General features: G+C 37.5%; 1 protein-coding gene across 10 annotated transcripts in view; it reads right to left on the bottom strand.

Annotated features, from left to right (window-relative positions):
* TENM4 (teneurin transmembrane protein 4) overlaps nt 1–16,921 on the bottom strand; it is a 600,622-nt gene that overhangs the window by 496,203 nt on the left and 87,498 nt on the right. For 9 of the 10 annotated variants that reach the window (XM_051778647.1, XM_051778642.1, XM_051778649.1 and 6 more), the window contains exon 2: nt 12,971–13,113. The exons of the other annotated variant lie outside the window; for it this stretch is intronic. The gene's annotated coding sequence lies outside the window, so the exon portion shown is untranslated. The remainder of the gene's footprint in view (nt 1–12,970; nt 13,114–16,921) is intronic. 10 annotated transcript variants of the gene reach the window in all.

The raw sequence follows: 16,921 nt of genomic DNA, 5'->3' as shown, positions 1-16,921 counted from the left end.
AGTTACTGTAATTGAATAATAATTTGCCGTGAAGTATGGATGTGAGTCCTCATGTTTGCCTCCTGACCTGAAGGGATACGGCTAGTGAAAATGTCTAGCAGATAATTACTGTGGGGTTAACCCTGAGGCTTGGCTATTATTCACAGGTCAATCTCTCTAAGATAATTCCCAGGATAATATTACTGAAGAACACATTTCTCCTGCATAATGCAACACCTGCCTCTGTCATGAGGGACCAGGGATGGGGAGTTGAGCTTTACCCCTTCAGTCTCTTCATCAAAGTTTCTTACAGGACAGAGGATGGAAGCAGCGAAAGGGGAGAGTAAGGGAAAAGTAACCTTGCAACAGTGAACCTGGTGATTTTATTTCCATTACTTGTCAGGGCTATGACCAATCACAGAGTGTGGAAAGATGAGAAACACACAAATTCTCAGGTAGCGCAACAGGATCAGGTGTTGCTTTTGGAGAAAGAAAGGGGACTGTTTTGAATACACCAAGTATTTACTAGCCCAAAAAGACTAACAAATAGGCCCTGCTAGAGCATATAGTCCTTTTCTGGGCATAGGATTATGTACATCATTCAAAATTAGCGGGAACTCACCTTTTAAAGTCTTTACAACAGTGCAAAGAGATTTCTGTGTTTCTATTTGCATCCTACCACTTTGAGTGCCAGCAAACCACTTCTCTTTATGAATTCTACTGCAGATGACCAACAGGAAAAATAAGCATGCTGAAAAGTGATCTCAGAAGATCACTTAAAATCATCATTTGGTCCTTTTTCTGACAATATATACTCACAGGAGTCGGGGGAGAAGTCACAGAATCATAGAATAATTTAAGTTTGAAAAGGCCTCTAAGATCATCGTGACCAGCCATTAACCCAGAACTGCCAAGTTCACCACCAAACCATGTCCCTAAGCACCACATCTACAAGCATACAGTACTGTGTATATATGTGCTACAGCACATATCTACAGTCAGGTATGAGCTGTATTTTAGGCAAAGTCAGGATGCTTCCTAGACTTCTACAGCATTGCAAGGTATGTGAGCACAGGACAGACCAGGTCATGCAATGAATGGGGGGTGAGCCCAACCTGTTTTATTCCCCTCGTAGAAACCTAGGGCCATAAAAGATGTCTAGGGGTCATCTAGTCCATCCCCTTGCCCCAAGGCAGGCTTAACTACAGGGAGGTCAGGCCTGACAGATGTTTGTTTAACTTGCTCTCAGAATGATGGAAACTCCACAACCACTGCAGATAATCTGTGCTTGGTCCTTAGTGTCCTCATCACTAAAAATATTTCCTTCCCAGTGTTATAAATCTACCCGTGCTGTTGGAAGACAAGAAGAAGGAAAGATCAACAGCAAGAAAATGTACGAGTGGGAAAAAATTAATATCTAAAGGAGAAAAAGGTGAATAAAAGAAAAAATCTACAGGGGTCCCTAGGTTTATCTGCATTACTTCAACCTTTTGCAATTCTGAAAGCAGCACTGAAGAGAAAAGTTTAGTGGTCCTGGTGCCAGCAGTGAGAATAATAATTAATAATAATTATGCATCTGGTGAAAGGTCAATGGTACAGTAAGGTTACATGATTAGTTTGATCAGAAACATAGAGAAGGGATGGGAAAAGGTATGTAAGGGTCTTAATTAAAGCCACTTAAAATACCATTAATAATGTATGATTACTTAAATATTAATATCTTTCATTACTTTCTTTCACTTTACCATAATGCATAGCAGGCAAAAACATCATATAGCAACATATATGTAAAAGTTACTGTTGGATTTTTCAATTCTGTATTGGAAGATACATTGGTCCTAATGTTCAGATTTCAATTTTTATAAATCTCTTTAATTCCATTTGTGTTAATTATGCCTTTCAGCACTTTACTGAAAGAGCATGAACTATCTTACCTACTTAGCATACTCATTATTATTTTTTTGAATTGTTTCTTGTTTTGCTCCCAGTATTTTTAGAAAATACAGTTGAATGAACTGGTTTGTTCTAGAGTAACAATGTAGTGAGGAACAATTCCAAAAGATAGTGTTTTAAATTAGAAACCCTTGTGAAAGAGTAAACCAGCTATCAGTCTTGAGTTACTACTACTGTAACTGGAAACAACTTTACAACCACATTTGTATAATTCATATTATTTTGCCAACACTTTGAAGTTACACTTTCCTCCCTCATTTCTTCAGTCAGCAAGAAATGGTTATTAAAGGCATCTCTTAAAAAAAATGAAACTGTCAAGATGTGGCTTTGAAATCTTTGAAAAGACTCCTGTAAAGTATAATGTGCTATAAGCACGTCTATTAAATCATGGCTCTTGTGGTTCTAACATAGAAATACCAGAAAAGAATTCTTTTCACATAGGATCAGTAGCTACACAATAATGAGAAACAGTTGGGCTGAAGGTAAAAGTTGGCTAAAGTAAGCTCCTTCCCATCTGCTTGTTATCAGCAGTTGTAGGAGCAAAGCAGGTGACCAATAAATATATTTTTTTAACTGACAGGCTTTTGTTTGTGACTGTGTCACAATGAAGGGTCTCATTTTAACTTTATAAAGATATCGTCCAGGAATTCAAAATTAAATTGCAGCTTTTAGTAAAGAAAAGAGCAGTGTTGGGAGAAACTGAAATGGTTTTCCCATGTTAGAATAAAGAAAAATATTTCAAAAAATTAAGTCCTCAGAATTTGCCAGACAGTGTGCTAGAAATAAGAAGCTGACTGAAATCAATAGAGGAACTGATCAACTAACTTACCCTGCCCCAGGTAAATGAAGTGCAAAGTAGAAGTACTAGGAAAGACATGAAGAGAAAAACTTCTTTGGCTACACAAATAAATCCATGAGGATGAGGCAGACATCGCAGCACGCTCTATTTAGTATTGAAAGGCACAAATCAAGGATCAGAAGGTAAAGTTAAACAAATTCACAGCAAGCAAAAAGTACAGATGCTTAACAATGAATGCACTTAACCACTTACAGCACAGTTGCGATAGGCATGGTGGGATCTCAGTCTCTTAGTGTGCTCAGTGCGTCTCCCATGATAAGAGTTGTCCACAGAAGTTGTTAGGCTCCAACTGGGAATGAATGAAATTCCATCACCTCCATTAAACAGGAGGTCAAGGTGGAGGAGCTAATGGTTTCTGTGACCTCAAAAATCTTTGAAATTATGAAACCATTAGATTAGGTTGCTGATCTAATTGTCTGGGTCACTTGGAGTTGTGGGGGTTTTTATACAGGCTTTTAAATTTAATATATTGCTTATGACTTATTATAGTTGGGATAGATACAATAATTAACCTTTAGTTATTTTTCAAGACACAGCTTCTCTAAAAACAATGGATTTTTTTAGATCATAAATGCTGGTTGGCATTAAGTAACTGCAATGTGAAAAAAAAAACCCTTCGAAACCCCTTAAAGCCATTCTCTACAGTGCATCCTCTTTTAAATATTTTGTCATCAAGAACATTAGTGAATTGCTAAAGCAATTAAATATTTGTTAATTAGCAATAAAGAAAAATCAACTTAGGTAATTATAAGTGAATTAAAAACAATGGAATTATTAATAATGCTAAAGATTGGCATTCTTCCCAGAGCTGTAACTTTAATTTTGCTTGTCTTTTTAAAGCTAAATTCCTTCTCTGCAATATATCCAGCAAAATAATTGGTGCTTGTTTTGTAACCAAGGGTTTTGCGGATGAAGGAAAAGTGGAGCACTCTTGCAGATATATGCCTTGTGCCCTAACCCAGTGAACACAATGATTCAAAATCCTTTAATGTTCAGGTTTGAGGACAGATGTTTCATAATGACACAGGAAAACCAAACTAAACCAACTTTTTAAGGAATCTCAGAGACACTAGATATGAGTTTATATTTGTAGATAATCTACTGAACCTTTAGGGCAAATTTGGTTGTAAATATTTATTTATTGAATTTATTTATTGAAAAGTAGCTTCCGAATGTGGGAAGAAATTCAGCTGCTCTTTTAGTTCAGCCCCCACAACCAGGCTGCCACAGGTCCTACCATCTCCTCACTGTCTCTCTCATTTTAGCACTGATCTTGCCCTCCTTGCTGTATCCTTCTCTTTTGTTTGCTCACTGCCTTCACTCTTAACCTTCTTTTTTGTGTTGTTCCTCCTACTAAAATATAATTATTTTTTTTTTAATAAATTCAGCTCTTTCAGGTCTGCCTTCATCATTTTTTGGTGACCAACAGTGCTGGGGATCTGGTGCCTTTCACTTTGTCCCCAGCCTGTCAGCAACACTAACGTATGAAGCTTGATGAAATAAAACCACACCTGCTTACAGGCCTGGCCAGGCAGTGGTCTGATACAATTAATTACTAATTCAGATTCACATTTGTGATGTTTTGCAACCAATCAGATCCCAATGTCACTTTGTCCTTTAGACATAGTTATGTAGTGCTCTACTTAACAACAGCTGAATAGGCACATGGCTATATGTATTTCCATGGCAAAATAAAGGTTGTCTTGCTAAAAGCATCTTGGTCTCTTGGAGATCTGCTAGGAGACCTCTAGAGATCATGGTGTTCAATGTAGCCCAAATATTCACCCTGAATGCTGAAAGACCTAGTAATTTATTTTTTTTTCTAAATCAGTTAGACAGTTGTGGCTTTAAATTACTATAAAATGGATGTGGACCTGAAGCTCCCTGATGAGATGACAGGGTTGTATCTTACCATCATTGCCTTCCCGCATTGTGCAGAACTATTGTTTCAGGCTTTCAAAACCCAAGACCACATTTCTTTACCTACATACCTTGGTCAATTCTGAGGGCAGCTAGTTAACCATATGGTTATACTTTTATGGCACTCAATTGTCAATTAAACTCATTTAAAAGGGTCATAATTCTGTGCAACTTATTTTCCTTACAACAGGGGAAGAACAGCAGCAGTGGCATAAGGCATACTTAGGCTAGCAGCCAGTTATTCCCACTGGGAAGAGATGCATGGCTTTCTTTACAGTAGTACAATGGAAGCACTGCACCTATATGGAGGACAGAGAAGGCCTCAGTCAAGATGCACTAACCTTGGTCTTGCCTAGATTTTTCCTGCTCGAAGCATGAGAGAATAGTCCATTTGTTTTACAACAAAGTCTAAAAATCAGCAGAAAATGTTAGGGGCACTGTGAACACACAGTGTACGCACGCTTGATTCCATCTTGGTATCAGAAAGCTGAACATGGGAGAGACAGGGGTAAAAAAAGGTGTTTTAGTTTTCTCTCTGAAACCATTTTATTTTAGATATTTTATCACAAAATTTGGCTCAAGCCACATTTTTTCCTGTGAAAATTTCTACCTTCTTGAGCCCCTTGAGCAAAACAGAGACTCATAATACCTACTTAACTGTCCTTGCTGATGCTTAAACCTGATGAAAATTTTAAGCCTTTCTGTTCTTGATTTTTGTTTATTTTTAAAGACCTTCTGAAGACTGCACATTCATTCACATTTCCACTCATGAACAAAGAGAAGAGAGACACGAATCTAAGAACTTAAGAATCTCCCAGCAAAATATCCCTCCCTGCTCTGTTATAGAACTATACATTGGAGTAGAAACTCGTGGGCTTTATGTGAGCCGAACCCATCCGTCAGTCTGGCTCCATGTACGTCAATATCACAACAAATAGTGTGCCATATATCACCACGAGATCCTGAAAAAAGACATCTGTTCAATATCAGTGTCCAATCTCCTGAGCTAAAAAACACATTCAGGGAGTTATTATTTCACAAATATAGTTTATTAATGTGGTGGGCTGCAATGTTTGAATTTAAAATGAATACTTCTACCTCATATGACTATTGATAGAAAATGCCACCATCAAAGATACCATTGCACTGGCTGGCAAGAAATTTGTTTCCTTGTACATAATAATTCTTCTACTAAAGGTGCTTAGCAATCCTTTGGCCCTACACATAATACATATACTTTCACCTATTGTTACACAGCCTGCATGATGTATTTAAACTGGATTCTTCATGAAGTCCTGTTTAAGTTGTGTACCAATGGTTTGAAACAGCAGGTATGAAACCAGGTATGAAGTGGCATGAGGTTAACTGACAGTGATAAATCATAGAATGACAGAAGGGTTTGGGTTGGAAGGGACCTTAAAGAACACCTCGTCCCGAAGACCCTACCGTGGGCAGGGAAACATTCCACTAGACTGTGTTGCTCAAAGCTCTTTTCACATGGCCTTGAACGCTTCCAAGGATGGAGCATGATATATGAGAGTTCCCAGATAACTAAACTGTAAGTGCAGTGCAACTGATTAGAGGAACACCAGCAAATGTAAAATAGCTTAACATTTCACTCTACAGTGAAATGGAAATAAATGGCAAAGTCACTAGAAAATACTGCTACAGACAATATGTTCTAAGACAATGTTCTAAGCCTGATTTTTGAAAAGTACTTGGCTTATAACTAAAACATTCCTACTAAAACATTGGAAATTGTTAGAAATATCATAACTGTTTAATGAAAAGGGAACATCCAATGTTGAAAGGGTAAATATCTGCTTATTTTGAGAGTCTGACTTCTTGAAGAGAAAAGGTAAATTAATTGTCTGATAATTTTAGAGTTTGCAGTATCTTGCGTCTATTTTGAAAACTTAATAATAATAGGGTAAATATGATTTCAAAAAGCATCCTCTCAACATACTCAAGAATCATTTTTGCATATGCATTTTGAAGCTTTTATCAAGCTTTTGCCCCTTGGCCCTATTAATATAGACTTTGCAATTTATTTATCTTTATCAGCAGAGAAATTTAAGAATTCAAAGAGAATATTCCATGATATCCTAGTTAAAATACCAGCTTGTAATTTGTTTGTGTCCTTCCAGATATATGCCAATTAAAAAAAAAAAGGCGCAGAAAAGGGGGAAAAAAACTACAGTAGCAGGATTGATTGACAAGTGCTATTGAATAAGATTTCCTTCCAACATCTTATGAAAAGGACAATGGATTTCATTAAATTTTGTTTTCAAAAGCCATCCCTACTGAAAAGAATGTATTCTGAGGAATTAACTGTTTCTGTCCTGCAGATCATGTACCAAATTCAGAGTTCACCTTCTCATGGCAGAAGGCATCTTTCCCTCCAGCCCTATCTACGATAGGAAGATAAGAGGCAGGTGGAAAGATCTTGCATCCATATTATATGCAAAGGATAAATGTATTTGTACAGGGCTGGGTGCATTTTTAAGGACAATTTAAAATACGTAATAGCTTTACCTGCTGATACACCGAGGATTGTGCTATATAACCACACAGGAGCTTAAAAAGAGTACTCAGAATACTACTTAGAAGATCTGTTTTGCAAGCTCCACAGTGAACCTCTTCCCTGTGAAAACCTCCTTAACTACTTCTAATGGTACGAAACTTCAATTCACTCCTATGAGCTGAAGGCCACCAAAGTGCAGTGGAAGTTGACACAACAGAAGATTGTTGCTCAGACAATCTTTTGCTGCAAACACCCTTCACCCCCTGTTTGTGAATGTTTTACTAAAATATGGTGAACTGGGACTCATGCAGCAAGTGTGGGTTAGGAGAAACAGGAGAAAACCTTTCAAGTAACATCTCACACAGCCATAGCAGCTGAAGCGACCAAAAATGGCACAGATCCAGACACAGGAAGGACAACTCAGAATGCAACAGAGCAGTGGCCAAGAGAAGACCAGTTTCACTACCTAGATCCAACTGCAGCAAAAATTGAGAAGAATACACAGTAGGAATCCTACTGTTGTGAGGGTTAAAAAGCCTGAAATTGCTATTCTGGCTCAATGCAGAGTTACCTGTGAGGCTAAGGTAGATATAATAGATATTGTGGAGCCCTCTTCAAAAACGTCACTCCTGATATGTACACTGGTGATTTCCTACCTACAGTCCTACCTTCTTGTAGTGCAGAAACAAGGAGACAAGCAGAAAAAATGTGCTTCCTCCCCTCAAATCGCAAGTAGGAAAAGCAAGAAGGGATAAGGGGATGGGATTGAGTGGAGATGAGAAAGTGGGCAGCAGATGGTAGGAGAATCCCAAAGGCTATTGTGAGAGTTGCCTGTATAACCCACCTGCTGGCTGGCAGTCTCACTTCATGTTGAAGCAAATCACAGCACACTTTAGGAGGAAAACTCAAGAACTGAAGAAGTCATTTGGCCCATATCTTGACCCTTCAGGCAGTTTGGGTTTGTCTATGGTGTCTGTTATATTGCTGTTATTAGCAACCTGAGTCAAGGACCCAGAATGAATAATCTCCTCCTTAGCAGGGAGTGGCTGATAACAGTTCACTTCATTGTTCACGTACAGTGACTGCAATGACATCATATATGAAGGGAACCTGCAAGGATGGGAAAGCCTCCAGCCAGGCTTTACATGGGGATATCTAGTGCAAAAAAGGCAGTGCTAAATCCCCACTATAAAAGTGATGACTTGGAGAAAGGGAACTTCAGCTAATGTTTAACTGAAGCTAAATACGAGTGGCAGCAAATTCAGCTGACCTCTCCTCACACTGTTTCCAAGAACTGTCAGAGAAGGTGACCTTGTTCTTCCCTCTTTAAAGTAGATAAACAAAAAACCTCCCTGCCCCACTAAGACGTCTGTAGCTATAGAGATGCCTTTGGCTCATGGCAAAGATGATATTTCCAGATTTTTCTTTGAACTTTTCATCTTTGATGGCCTCCTCTCCTAAAATCCTAAAATAATTCAGGTTTGACCAGCACCTCTGGAGCCCTGTAGTCAAACCTCTCTTTCAAAAGCAGGTGCTTAGATTAGATGGCTCAAGAACTTGCCCTTCTATTTGAAAGTTACCAAGGATTGAGATTATCCAACTTTCCTGGTTAACCTGTTCAAACATCTGATTATCTTCATGTGATAAATTTTTAAAAAATTTGTTTGACATTTTTCTTTTTTTAACCACTTTACACCCACTATACAATTTATTCTCTCATAAACTGATGTCACTGATTAGTGACTTAAAATCTGAAGTTACCACAGTAGTAGTCTTTAAATTACATTATAAATATTCAATCTCTAAAGATGTTTGTGATTTCTAGGAGAGCTCCATGCCTCACTTCACACACTAGTTCTCCCAACAGGTTTATGTCTGAGGTAAAAATTACTGTGCACATAAGAAAATATCTTTTTTCTTGTCCCATCTCTAAAACCAGAATCAGCTTTATTTGCCAGTTTTCTGTCATTCTATGCCTTTTTGAAATCCTGATAAATTAACATGTAGCATTGCCAACTATTCACTATAGAAATAATCCATGTCTAATAAAAAAGGTAGTGTACTTTTATGTTTTCAACTAAACGATAGGGTGTTGGAAGTTAATTTCTGCAGTGGAGGCTGCAAGGGTCTGAGCATATCCCCTATGCTCATCCTGGGTCCATTTTCTGGAAAGAACATATCATTAAGAGAAAAGGAAAATATAATTAAACCATACAACTGCTAAGAGTTAATTTCTTTTATTTTTCTCAATGTCCTTTATGAGTGTTGGGTAATCTCATTAATTTCATTGTATAAAAGGGCAGGATAGGTTGATATAATCTATCAAACCCTTGCAAATAAAGAGTAAATGTAAGACTACTTTACCCATCTCAGCCCTGTGTTCTCCACATTAGGCTATACCAACACCCTTAATTTTTAACAGCAGAGAAATATTAGAGAGAGAACAAACCACGTGGGATACAATGTGTGAACTAAGGGCATGGTCTGATGATCATTTCTGATCATCTTCTGTGTCCCTTTTCCATAAAAATAGGGATGAACCCTGACTTGGAGCAATAAGTGGTTTTATTTTGTAGTGTGCTAATTTGCAGTTTGAGCATGTTGAAGCACTGCCATAAGTGTCAGAATAAAATGTCAATGTCTTAGTAGAAACAAATAAAAGCCATGCTAATTAGTGCACATTTGACCACCCCTTAGCAAGAGACACCACAACACCTCCCATGAACTGGCTCATGAACATATTCTATTTGGTCGCCAAAATTCAGCTATGTCAAGAGCTCCAACATCTTGAGATGCAGCATTAATAAAATTGTTCAACTACACCACCTGTTTCTTGTCTTTATCAACCCCCTACTTGTAGTAACAGGTCTTTGAACCTCAGGATCTTTGAGGACATGGCACCAGCAAAACAATAGCCTTGATTCTGTAGATGCCTTACAGTGATTACCTGGTGTTTATTATGGAAGCTCACTGTGCTCAGTGAGCAACCAAAGCTTATTTTTCTTCCAAAGGCCAGACTTACATGGAATTCTTTAATTAAATGCACTGTAGAAATGTCAGCCTTTACCCCTCTGTATATATAGCATCCTTTGTCCTTCACATAATGATTTTAGAGTGTTCTGCAGACATCATCTGATAGAATAATAAGGTATTATTATTGAATCTTTATATCTCCTATTGTCCCAGGAGCACTGACCTTGCTTCCCCAGTGCAGAAGTCTGTCTGCCAGGCTAATCACACTGATATTTGAGTACCTCAGAGGAGATCCTTAAGTGTCAACGTTTCTGCAGGAACTCAAAACTGACCAGACATACTGATAAGATCCATTTATTACTCTTGTGTGTGTCTGCCAGGTTATAAACTAATTCCAGTTTCAAATGTAAATCCCCATCCCGGTGATATGTAGAGATGCATGGTTAAGTAACTCAAATTCTCCCCAGTTGTCAAGGTTCTCCATACAGGTAGCAGTGGATGTGATTTACTAGCAAATAGTAACCATAGGGAACTAAGATGAATGAATCCCCCATCCACTCTTTTCCAGCAGGTACGTAGTCCTGACAAATGCCCTTGAACTACTGAATCACTATGGGAATAACCCTTCATTTATGTCCTTCACTTCCCTTTGCCAGCACAATGCATTAATGCTGTATCTTTTAGCCATGGACAAACAGACATTAGCACACCTTCATTTAAGTTTTCTTCTTCCTTGACTTGATATGTTTTATAGATATATCCATAAATATCCATGCACACAGCAGGGCATATGCAATACATCTGACAGGGAATGGTTACCTCCAGCACAATACCACTTTTTAATATAATCTTGGCTTGTCTCCATAGCTGTCAAAAAGTCTAGGTTAGGTTGATAGGTCTCTTAAAAAGTACAGTTTGTGGCAATTGAATTATTATTCTTCTTTTTAAGAAAGTCCTGATACTTACGAGGACTTTTTCTTCCATGAATAAGATATTTTGATAGATGCTGAACAAATTATGATACAAAAGTTCCTATCTGGAGATATGTAGATACTTCATGGCAGTATCAGCATCCTTTGCATATCTGCACATCTGAGAAAATGTCCAATGCTTTCATTTTCCAGTAGTTTTTCACTTATTTTCTTTTCTGAAAGGAAACCTGAGTGCTCTATTATTGCCTCACCATGCTTTTCATTTTTTCTGAAAAACCTTGTTTTCTCCTTCTAACACAGTGAGGAAGTCTAGGTTATAGTTTCTTTTATTGCAATACCTCTAGGGATCTCCAAAAGAAAAAGAGCCTTGATATAATGACACTGTTGTTATACCAATCTCTATCAAATCAGTCAGCTACAGTTAGAAATCTAAATATTCCTTTAAATGTATTTATTTTAATAAAGAGATATCAAGAACAATCTGCCTGTCACTGGTACAATGTGTATTTTCAAGAACTTGCCCAAAGCAGCAAGAATTCAGGCTAGTTTCATTACTATATAAACACAATAATCTGAAACATGTTTTTAGTCTGGAATGAGGGAAGAAAACAAGCATGTGCTTGTTGCTCAAAACCAAAGGAGAATCAGTACATTCTTGAAACATAAAGCTATACTTTGAACTCTATTTGAGTAAAGACATTCTCCTGTGATGGATTTCAAAACCAGAAATGTCATAGGACTCTTAGCCCCGTCCTTACAAGTCAAGCCACTACAGATCTTGTTGATTTGTTTCTGTACTTTGAAGTACAGTGTTCTTGTACAGTTTCTACAAGTTGTAGAAACGAACTCAATCGTGTTTCTAAATCTTTATCCATGACTATTTAAAGTCTTGGTGTATGTAGCACTATAAGAGCATTTCAAATTTCTATTGGTTTTCTATTATTCTCTTTGAAATAATTTGGTGTGGACACTCATTTGTAAAACAGGGGTACAGCATTCTGCAGCTGACAAGTTCTATTTATTAATTGTTACACACAAATATTGTTTTATGGGGGATAATACACTTATAAAAGAGATCTTATGCATCATCATTAGATGAGTCAGAAGTACTAGACCCACATGATATTGTAAAATCAGTGGTGGTTACTCTCATTCAGCAAAAGTGTTGGTGGCATTCAAGATAAAGTTGAAAGTCAACATACATTTTATTTGTTGTGCAAAAAAAGAAACATTATCTTTACTAGTACTGGGAGTGTGCAAGAGTAAAAAGCTGAGTGTTGGTAGGTATGTGGTGAGTTGGAAATGCTGGTAAAACACAGAGAATGGATGTTCTGTAGTAAGGAATAAATTATGCTAGGTAGTATATGAGCTGCCATGAAATTATATTTAGGTTATTTCTTATACTTCAAATGAACTTCCAGACCAGTACATTAACACTGACAATATCATTTATTTAAGTTTCAGGAACCTGGGACCATTTCTCATCTTGATTCAATCACTTTGGTTAAACCTCTTGTTAACAATACAGAAAAAAAATGGATTTTCCAAGTGATCCCTATTTATTAGGCAATAAATTTAAAATTACACTACAAATATAATTTCATGGTTTTTGCTCTTTTCATTTCTTTTACAAAAAACAAGGATGGAGACAAATAACGATGCTTAAATTATCATGAGGAAAAGCTTGATTTATCAACTCCACTTAATTATAAACACACATCAAAAGAGAATTATAAATGTCTAAATACCACACTCATGATAGATTAGGTGTTTTACTTCTTTCTCTCATCTTTACAAATAAATCTAAAAAAACAATGATAGTGTACTTACATATTTCAGATCCTCATCTGTCTAAGAATAGAAAGCACTCAAGTCATGTGTCAGAATAACTCGTGTGGTCTCTTCTCAATCCCCTTTTTTTGTTCACCATCCATAAAAATCAGTGCGCCACTGCAATGGTCCAGCCATTCTCACTACAGAAAAGGAGCCAGGTGTTGAGGGTCAGATAAGACTGGCATGGATTTGTAAAGGTTGTTTGCATTGCAGCTGTCAGGACTGTACATGAAGGATCCCTTGTAAGTTCCAAGACCCAGATTCCCTTTACCTACCAAAGTACCTACATCAGAAGCCAGGCTACCATCACATCAAACAGTAACTGGTACCTGTCTTTATATCTGTATTGATATGGACAAGTGGATGTCTACCTTCATAAATACAGGACAGCGATGCCCATGCTGCCCTCCCTAGGAACAGAGTTATAGCATGTTCCAGACTCGTTCCTACCCAATGTACACAGGACATGCCACCATCCATTGGTGTCTTCACACATCAGATTTGGTCTCAAGTGCTGGATAGGGAGTACACTGAATGTGAGGTGTTTCAAGCTGAATGGAATGAAACTGGACCTAAGTTAGTAGTACACATATTTAAACCTGGAGAAAGAGAAAATATGTTTTTCATGAGACAAACCTCCTAACTACAATTTTTCCCCTTTTTTACTGTATTTCATGCTTAATGCTTATTATAAAGCATATTTACTTTTTTAAAGATAACACTAAAATGTTGTAGCTTTTACAGACTTATAGTGGTCTTTTTGCAGAAATTTAGGAGATATGCTCCTGTGTCTGACACCTGGATAAGTACAATTGTTTCAACATGCATCAACAAAATTACTATCTCTGTCCCGTAACGCATATTGTTTAGACATTTTAACTTAGTAATGTCCTGAGCATTTCTTTTTTAGCAGCTCTATATTTAATGGGGACTTGAAGACAACTCTCAATTTTAGAGGCACTTAAATCTATATATAAGTTTACTGTGAGACACATTGGGTAATGTCACTCAGTTTAGTGACAACACTCACTGGTATAATATGTGGCACAGCAGTAAAAATGAGCTAGTGTATGATCTTGCTAAAGGCCAGCAGTTTCTGATAGGTCACAATTAGCATGCCCCTCAGTGTTATCAAAAAATAGCTTGAAAATTTGTGACTGCAGATGTAAGATGCAGTCCAGCTCAGCTGTCCACATAAAACTGTCCAGTGTCACTAGAGATGCCCTAGTTATTCTGATTGTCCTTCATCAGCTCTCCAGAAAGACATGGATTTCTTGTAAATCCTGCATCTTCTCTGCCAGTCTCTTAAATAACTTTGGGCATCTCAAATGGTTCTGTGCATCCCCAATGCCTCTAAGTTTATTTTAAAACTAAATTGTGCACTAAATCACAAGTTATACATTGACAACAGGACTCTGTGACCCCCCACCTCACTATTGCTACTCCCCATGTATAATGCCAGTGCATCACCCCTTTCCACAAGTACTGCTTCAGGGAATGGGTTGCATAACAAGATCCCAATATTTTTGTATTGTATGCTATTTATGCACATGCATGCATGCTGTATCAGGGCTCACATTTTTTATTCTTTAATTAATATTGCCATTTTGTAAAAATTAAAGCAATGGGAATCCCAAAGAGCTGTTGTGTTTTGATTGTTAGGAGCTGACACAAATGGATTCCAGTAGAGATAATGCTGTAAATGTTGATCATGTTACAAGTTGGCCCACCTACTGTCACATCAGGAAAAAGAGGTTTAAATATAAAACTCTTATTTTTAACTGAGTTAATATTAGAAGTGAAGGAGGAGACATTCAGCTGGGATAAACAGTAGCTTTGCTGATGTAAGTGGCACAATGTTGATTTGCAGCAGTGAAACAACTATCAGAAACAGTATATCTTTTCTCCACCTAGAGCTCCATAAATGTATTTATAATACAATTTCAATAAGGAAAAGGAAAATCAGAACACAGAGAAAAGTTGAGATTATTCAAAGGTATCTGGGGAGTCCTGACAAACTTCTATGAGCAAATGAATGAAAATATAAAACGTGTCCTAGCTCACTAAACCGATTCAAATCCCTGAGCTGAAATCTGCATGTTAAATAACTACATGTTTTGTTTACAATGAGCAGTATATTCCAGACATAATTAAAATAAAGAAAATTGTTATTGGATACCTCTTGATGATAAAAAAACCCAAACAAAGCGCTCAAGCCTCCAAGGTATTAAATAAAAGTGTTTTTTATACTATACACATTCATTTATGTTTTCTTCTTGAAGTTGCAGTTCCTAGAGTACTGTAAGTTAGATTATTATTAAAAATAAGAGAAAGACCAGCAGATTTTGTTACTGAATTGGAAATAGGAGTTCTGGTTTGGAATGAAAAATAAAGGGAACAAAAATGGTCTAATATTTAAAACTCACAATTCTAAACACCTTAATTTATCTCGGGTTTTAAATATTCTAGAGTTGGGCATTAATTTTGGATGTCTACTCAATAGCACTTGGACTTTGTAATAAAATATAAACAAAATTAGAAGACTCTAATAAGTTTAACCCAGGAGGAACCATACTTCTCCAAAAATCCAACTAAAGGAGCCAAAGTTGTGTTTTCTTTTTAAATTACTTTCTCTGTCTTTAGCTGAGGTGTTTAAAGACTTCATAATGAAGCATAGCACAGAGCACAGCACAGGAGGACTGAGACTGTGGGCTTTAGGGAGATTTAGGGCTGCAGAGCGGCTTGCTTTTTGTTATATTAACCTGCCCAGGAAATCAATTCCCTCCATAGTCCCCATGCCCAATCCCCATAAGTGGAGACATATGGCAGTTTTGTGATACAGAGAACACACTGTGGTAGTTTTATTGATACTGGGACTGCTTTTTAGCCAGTATAAGTCTTCTCCACTCAGCTATGAATTGATCCCATTGACTCTTGGCAAAGGGAGAACAGTCATATAGGTTAATGCTGCCCTTGCAGTCAGATTCCTTCTCTGAATTGCCCTCTGAAGGTGCCTCTCTTCACTGACTCCAGGGAGACTCACTGATTAAATTTAGGCTATAGCTAACTTTTGGGCCTCTGCCGATTCAATGGGATCAATTTGTAATGGTGTGCTTTTCTCTTTGTTCATAATTTTCAGATGTGAGTTTATTGATAGAAAACCATCAGAAATAGCAATGAGAGTGGTGCAAGTTGTGCATGGCCATCGTTGTCTTATCATTTGGTCAATGATAATGTCAAGGTGAGCAGAGTTTCTTCCTCCCTCCCTCCCTCTTCTGCCTGTCCATTATCTATCTGAGGACAGTATTCATTAAAAAATTTCAAAACCCAGATACCAACATTTCATGTTAAATTAACATGAAATTATTAATGAACGTGAATAACCCTGAGTGGGAGAGAGCTGTGGTGCATCTTGCAAGGACCTTGCAAAAGAGGTTTTTAGCTCAGATTCTTGGCTAAAGGACAAAAGGCGTTGGCCATGTGGCTCAACTCTGAGCACACACAGACACACGGAGATTGTTTCACATTTTCTGCTTCCCTCCTCAGATTTCTCTCTTCCAGCCATCAGCTTCTCTGCTAACCTTGAAACTGCTAGGGAATTCATTCTGTGGCTTGTGTTTCCTCCAAAGTAGAACTGCAGGACCTCAGTTCCTCCCTAGAAATTATGTCTCCTGGAGTCATTATTCCCTCTCAGCTTCAGACCACTTCCTGCAATTTCAGAGCCACTGAAAACAGCAGTTTCAAATGAGCTGTTAACCCATGAAGGCTAAGCCAGGCTGGATTCACTAGCATTCCTTTGATGCATTTTCTTTTCTCCCACTTTTATTTTCTCCTATCCCTGAACTTTGGTTGAATTAGAAACAAAAAGATTCCTCCTCAGACAAGTTTTGGCCCATTTTTGCAGACCTTATCATCCCCTGAACACTGTTTGCTTTTCAGCTCCAGTTT

The sequence above is a fragment of the Manacus candei genome, unplaced genomic scaffold, assembly GCF_025592945.1.
Source record: "Manacus candei isolate 608988 ecotype Guabito, Panama unplaced genomic scaffold, ASM2559294v1 h1tg000014l, whole genome shotgun sequence".
NCBI lineage: Eukaryota > Metazoa > Chordata > Aves > Passeriformes > Pipridae > Manacus > Manacus candei.
The sequence above is the reverse complement of the archived record's forward strand: the minus strand, read 5'-3'. Positions and strand labels throughout refer to the sequence as shown.